Raw genomic sequence first — 6,940 nt, 5'->3', positions numbered from 1 at the left:
AGCTCCACACCCTTAATCTATGGTGTGCAGAAACTCCACCGTTGAAAATACATAAGCAAAGAGTTCAGGCATGGCCGAATGGCCAGCCCTCCCCATGATCAAGTGACCGAATGAAAAAGACTTAAAGTGGTCAAAAGATGACTAATACAATAGATAAATGTCCTATATATACTAGACTAGCTACTAGGGTTTACATGAGTAAGTATTTGATGCATAAATCCACTTCCGGGGCCCACTTGGTGTATGCTTGGGCTGAGCTTGATCATTCCACGAGCTAAGGCATTTCTTGGCGTTAAACTTTGAGTTATGACGTGTTTTGGGCGTTTAACTCCGGATCATGACGTTTTTCTGGCGTTTAACTCCAGACAGCAGCGTGTACTTGGCGTTCAACGCCAAGTTACGTCGTCTTTCTTCGAATAAAGTACGGACTATTATATATTGCTGGAAAGCCCTGGATGTCTACTTTCCAACGCCGTTGAGAGCACGCCAATTGGAGTTCTGTAGCTCCAGAAAATCCATTTCGAGTGCAGGGAGGTCAGATTCCAACAGCATCAGCAGTCCTTTTGTCAGCCTTCTTCAGAGTTTGCTCAAATCCCTCAATTTCAGCCAGAATTTACCTGAAATCACAGAAAAACACACAAACTCATAGTAAAGTCCAGAAATGTGAATTTAACATAAAAACTAGTGAAAACATCCCTAAAAGTAGCTCAAACTTACTAAAAACTATATGAAAACAATGCCAAAAAGCGTATAAATTATCCACTCATCACTTTCCTTCTTAGTCAAAGGTTAACTAAGTAGAGCAATAGCCAATTCTTGTCATAATTGATGGAGACTATAGTGATAGGAATTCCAATTCTCACCCCTAGCCAAGGATTTTGCATTGATTGATTGTCATTCACCTTTATTAGTTCATTTTCTTGGTTCTCTTATTTCAATTTTTAATTGCTCATTGTTTCAATTTATGTTTATTTACTTTTTTTGTATTCAACTTCAAAATACCAAGAGAACTCCTAACCAATGGAGTGCATCTTAGGGCAACTCCTAGGGAGAACGACCCGAGATTCTACTCCCGGTTATTATTTTGAATTATGGTGACACATTTTCTAAATTTAATGTGCGGATAGCTTGTTGGTTTAGACTATACTCACGACAGAAATTTATTGGTAAATTTTATAGTGACAAATATTTTCGCATCAAATTTTTGGCGCCATTGCTGGGTAGTTTGCATATGTGTGCCAAGTTATTGGTTAGTGTAAATATGTTGATATGTGAATACTTGCATTTTTTCTTGATTGCTTTTGCTAGTTCAATTGTTAGTTTAGATTAATTTTTGTTTAGTGCATTTTGTATTCATGAGCTCTATGCTTCTTTTATTGAATGACGCGTTCATTACCAGATCCGAGCATAGCCACATTTGATCCTGAGATTGAAAAGACTTTACTCCATATTAGGCAAGCTCGACGTCAGTTAGCATTTGGGGGTGGTGAAAGGGTTGCTACGAATTCACCAACCTTATATGAGGTTGAATCCAAAGCGTCATTTGAGGAAGGAACCATCTACTCTTCCATTGATACTACTAATACCTCTTCCACTGAATTAGGTACCGTCACTGTGGCCGCTCCAAGGAGAGTCACTCTTAAGGAAGCCGGTGGTCCAGATTTTGTTCTTCAACCACTTCAAGTGTGTCATCCGTATTTGAATGCTAATTTTGAGCTCAAAACAGCCTTGATTAATCTTCTACCCAAGTTCCATGGTCTTCCCGCTCAAGATCCTATTAGACACCTTAGAGACTTTCAAGGTGTATTTGCCTTCGCATTCTTTCTTGAGGGAAGAGCTAAGGAATGGCTCTACACTTTGCCCAATGAAATTGTTGGCGATTGGGATTTGCTTAGAAGGGAGTTTTTAGACAAATTCTTTCCCCCGGAAGCGACAGATAGGTTGAGGAAAGAAATTTCATGCATAGTCCAAGGTGAATTGGAAACTCTCTATGAGTATTGGGAACATTTTCGGAAGCTTCTTGACTCATGCCCTCACCACATGATTGACACTCTAGTGTTAATTAGCTACTTTTGCCAAAGAATAAAACCTCAAGACAAGATCCTTTTGGATGCTTCAATTAATGGTTCCTTGACAAAGTATAGAACGGCAGAGAAAGCATGGCAACTTATCACCGATTTGGCCGAGTCCACCCAACATGCTAGACAAAGGAACAATCATCCAAGATCCATAAATGAAGTTTCTTCTAATGGTGAGATCGCCGCCCTTACCAAGACTTTAGGAGAGATGACCAATAGTCTCAAGCAACTCTAACTCAACCAACAACAACCTCCACCTCCTCAACAACAACAATGCCAATAATTGGTCCCTCAAAGAGTGTGTAGAATTTGCTCTTGTTACTCCCATTATACCGATGAATGCCCAAGTCTCCAAGAGGACAATACCTTAGCGGCTACCAATGCCTATTACAACCGTCCAAACCAAAGGTATCCTCAACAAGGAAGCAAGTATAATCAAGGGGGTAACTATAATCAAGGTTGGCAAGACAATCCCAACCAAGGATGGAGGGACAACTACAACCAATGAGATAGAGACAATGGTGGGAACCTAAGGTAGAATAATAACCACCGACAAAACCGGTACAAACAAAACCCTCCAAACTAATAACAAAACCAAGGAAAAGCCTACCAAACCTACCTACCACCTCATCAAAGGCAAGCACCTCTACTCAACCATCCACAAGTCCCACAAATCACCTATCCTTCTTCTTCCTCCAACCAAGATGAAACACTCTGTTCCATTCTTCAAGGACAAAAAGAGTTTTAAGCTTCACTTAACTCTAGCATCAACGGTCTTACCTTTACCATCCAAGCTCTTTTATCCCATATGAAACCACAATCTACCTCCACTACTCAACCTTCAAGCTCTAGTGCACTACCCTGTCAACCTTTACCCAACCCCAAGGGTGGCATCAATGCCATCACCTTGAGGTCTGGTACTAAATTGCAAGATAGGAATCTCAGGGAGCCAAGACCAAGAAAAGTCACTCAAGATGAGGATGTGGGTGAGGTAGAAGAAATCGAGGAGGAGGATAAGGTACAAGAGGTAGTTAAAGAAGAAGTTGCTCAACTAAGGGATGGAGTTTATAAGGATGAAAATGTCTTGGAAGAAGCTACTCCAATTCTATTTCCTACATTAGCCAGGAAGACCAAGAAGCAAGTAGAGCTAGATCCCAAGATGGTAGAGATATTCAAAAAGGTTGAGGTAACTATTCCCCTTTTTGATGCTATTTGCCAAGTCCCTAAATATGCTAAGTTTCTAAAGGATTTGTGCATAAACAAGGAAAGGATTCATGATTTATAAAGGGGTTGATCTTCCCGATTGATTTCCATATTCTTGAGATGCCCCCTAGTAACAACGGAATGATATCATCTATCTTACATGGGAGGCCATTTTTGAAGACCTCCCGGTTTAAATTGGATGCTTTTTCGGGTACCTATTTGTTCATACTGCGGTCCGAACTACAAAGCCCGGGTTAAGACAAACCAGCCGACCTCTTACCGGGTTACTCGACCACCAACCCTGTAAGGCAGTTGACCAAAAGGTCCAAGGAGGCCCAAGAAAAAAAGGTACCATCCACTGTAAGGTGGTTGACCAAAAGATAACGATAATCTTACCCACCAAAGATAAGATAAGATAACCAACTTATCTCAAAAGGAAAGTCATCAAGCACTACTATAAATACATTGGAGCACCCAGATATAACATATAGTCTAATTCTATAGAAAACCTGCCTAAAGCCTTTGCTAACTTAAGCATCAGAGTCCCTTGTAGGTACTATCCCCCTCCAGTGAACGAGGACCAGCAGCGCCTCCCACACCAACAAGTCGGACACGACCGCCTTAATCAATTCAGAAAATCTCATCTGAGATCAACCTCTCAGTTTCAGGTAACCCTCGGAACATTGGCGCCGTTGCCAGGGACTTGGAAGTCATCCCATCACCATGGTAAACAACCCTGCCAATGACCATAACTCTGGTTTGGAAGAAGGAACCCCACTTAAAAATATGGATGCCACATCAAAGGACACACACCAAAATAAGGGAGACAAACAACCTCAGAACACGAAAATCTTAGATGCCATCAGTGAACAATAAGATCGCCTCAAACAGCTCGAACAAGAAGCCGAACGTCAGCAAGATCTCTGGAGAGAAACAAGACGGCGTCGAGAGTTGGAAGACAAGCTCCTAAAGCTCGAAGCTGACCTCAAAACTAAGACCACTCGATCCAAACACGAGGATAGCCCTCACAAGGACCAAGACCCGTTCACAAAGGAAATCATGAAGGCTAAAGTCCCGAAAGACTTCAAAGCTCCTGACATGACCCCATATGACGGTACGTCCGACCCAAGCCATCACCTTAGCAACTTCTGAAGCCAGATGTACCTCACGAATAACTCAGATGCAACTCGTTGCAATGCCTTCCCGATGACTCTAACCAAGACGGTGATAGAGTGGCTCGATACTCTGCCTCCAAGATAGATCACAAGCTTCGACAACCTTGCCAAAACGATCCTCGCCAGGTTCTCCATTCAGATGGATTAAGCCAAATATGCTCTAAGCCTGCTAGGAATTAAACAGGGAGATCGGGAAAGCATCCACGGTTACCTGGAAAGATTCAATAAAGTATGCCTTGACATACAAAATCTTCTAACAGAAGTGGCCATCATGGGACTCATCAACGGCCTACGAGAAGGACCCTTTAGCCACTCCATATCCAAAAAGCATCCAACATCTTTGAATGAAGTACAAGAACGGGATAAAAAATATATCAATATGGAGGAGAATTCTCGATTAGGAGAAGCCTCCAAGACCGGATTCTCCTACCCACCTCGGGATAAGGATAAGGAGTCCAGGAAAAAAGAAGACCAACCCACAAAAAAGCCCAGGAAATACCACAACTATACCCCCTCTTCGGGTATCCCTTGTAGATGTCTACTGAGAAATATGCAGCACTGAGAAAATCCTGACCCCTCGCCCGATTAAACATAAGAGAGGAGGAAGTCTGACAGAGTATAATACCACCGAATCTACGGGCATCCTACCAACGAGTGCTACGACCTGAAGAATGTCATAGAAAAACTGGCCCGAGAAGAAAGACTAGACCGGTTCCTAGCCAACAGAGCAGACAAACCAAAAAATAGAGGAAGGGACGAAGAGTGTGGACGAGCTGAACGCCCCTCTCACACCCCTAAAAGACATTTTCATATGATCAATGGAGGATTCATAGGAGGAGGGATCTCCAAATCATCCCGTAAAAGACACCTTAAAAAATTATACCACATCGGAGAGAAGGACAAGTCACCCAACCTCCCCATTATCACCTTCACCAAAGAAGATGCCGCGGGCATCATCCCTGGGCATGATGACCCTGTGGTCATCACCATCATACTAGCCAATGCCAACCTTCACCGAACACTAGTTGATCAGGGAAGTTTCACGGACATCCTATTTGAATTCGCCTTTGATAAACTCGGGCTACAAGAAAAGGAGCTCAGAGCATATCCCAACAGCTTGTTCAGACTACGAGGTGCCCCAATCCAACCACTCGGATACATCCCTTTACATAATTCCTTTGGAAAAGGAGCACGGTCCAGAACACTGAGCATCAACTACATCGTAGTCGACGTAAGCTCCGCATACAACGCCCTCGTAGGTCGGACAATGCTAAATCAGCTCGCCGCAGTAGTCTCAACTCCACACCTGTGCATGAAAGTTTCATCCTCAGAAGGCATAGCCACTATCAAAGGAAACCAAAAGCTAGTGCGACACTGCTATAATGAAAGCCTAAACTTAAAGGGCGACCCTAGTGGAAAGGAATCCAATACCATTGAACTCGGAGGAGCCCAGGATCGAAAAGAACTCCGTCTGTAACCAGAAGGCGAGACAGAAGAGGTCCAAATCAGACACTCCCAAGAAAAAATAACAAACATTGGTGCAAACCTAAAAGGAGAGCTAAAGAAGCTATTGACAAAGTTCCTAAGGGAGAATTCTGAACTATTCGCATGGAAGGCTGCAGACATGCCCGGCATAGATCCCGGACTAATGTGCCATAAACTGTAGTATACCCTGGATCTCGGCCAGTGCAACAGAAGCGTAGAAAGCTCGGTCCAGAGAGATCGCAACCGTGGAAGAACAGGTACAGGCCTTACTAGAGGCAGGGTTCATAAGGGAGGTTAAGTACCCATTATGGCTAGTGATATGAGAAAATTGTTGTATAGTTTTGAATTAAGAATCAAGACAATAATCAATTCGTTAGTAGCATAGTTTAAACCAACAATGAACTCTCATAATCAAATGTTTTAATATTTAAATAACCGAGAGTAATGAAACCTCGGGTCGTCTTCCCTAGGAGTTGCAATTAAGTGTATATATTGGCTATGAAGGGAGTAGGGATTGGATGATAGCAAGAGAGGCAAGTAATGTAAACAGCAAGAAGGTAAATGAGCATGCAAGAATTAAATTCAAAGCAATAAAAGTCAAAACAAGGAAAATTCAAATGCAAGAAACCTCTTGGCAAGTAATTGAGAGCTAAGGTTTCCTATCCTAGCCATTGACCACAAACACATGATAATTATGAAGAGTTAATCCTACTTAGTCAACCTTACATCAAATATAAGTCAAATATGCATAGTGGATTCCAATCCCTAAGTCCTAGTCAACACTATTGGGTCACTTAGAGTCAAGAAAAACTAAACCAACTAACTACTCTAATGTATCAACAAGAATGGACATTAATGACTCAAGGGTCACCAAAGTCATTAATTCAACCCAAGAGTGGAGAAAAACTATGTAAAAACTAAGCCAAGCATTTTATCAAATACTTGGTGTGCATGAAAATAAAATAATATTAAATTGCATTAAAAATAAAATCAAACTTC

The sequence above is a fragment of the Arachis duranensis genome, chromosome 1 (assembly GCF_000817695.3).
Source record: "Arachis duranensis cultivar V14167 chromosome 1, aradu.V14167.gnm2.J7QH, whole genome shotgun sequence".
In the NCBI taxonomy this organism is placed as follows: Eukaryota; Viridiplantae; Streptophyta; class Magnoliopsida; order Fabales; family Fabaceae; genus Arachis; species Arachis duranensis.
Note: the sequence above shows the minus strand (reverse complement) of the source record.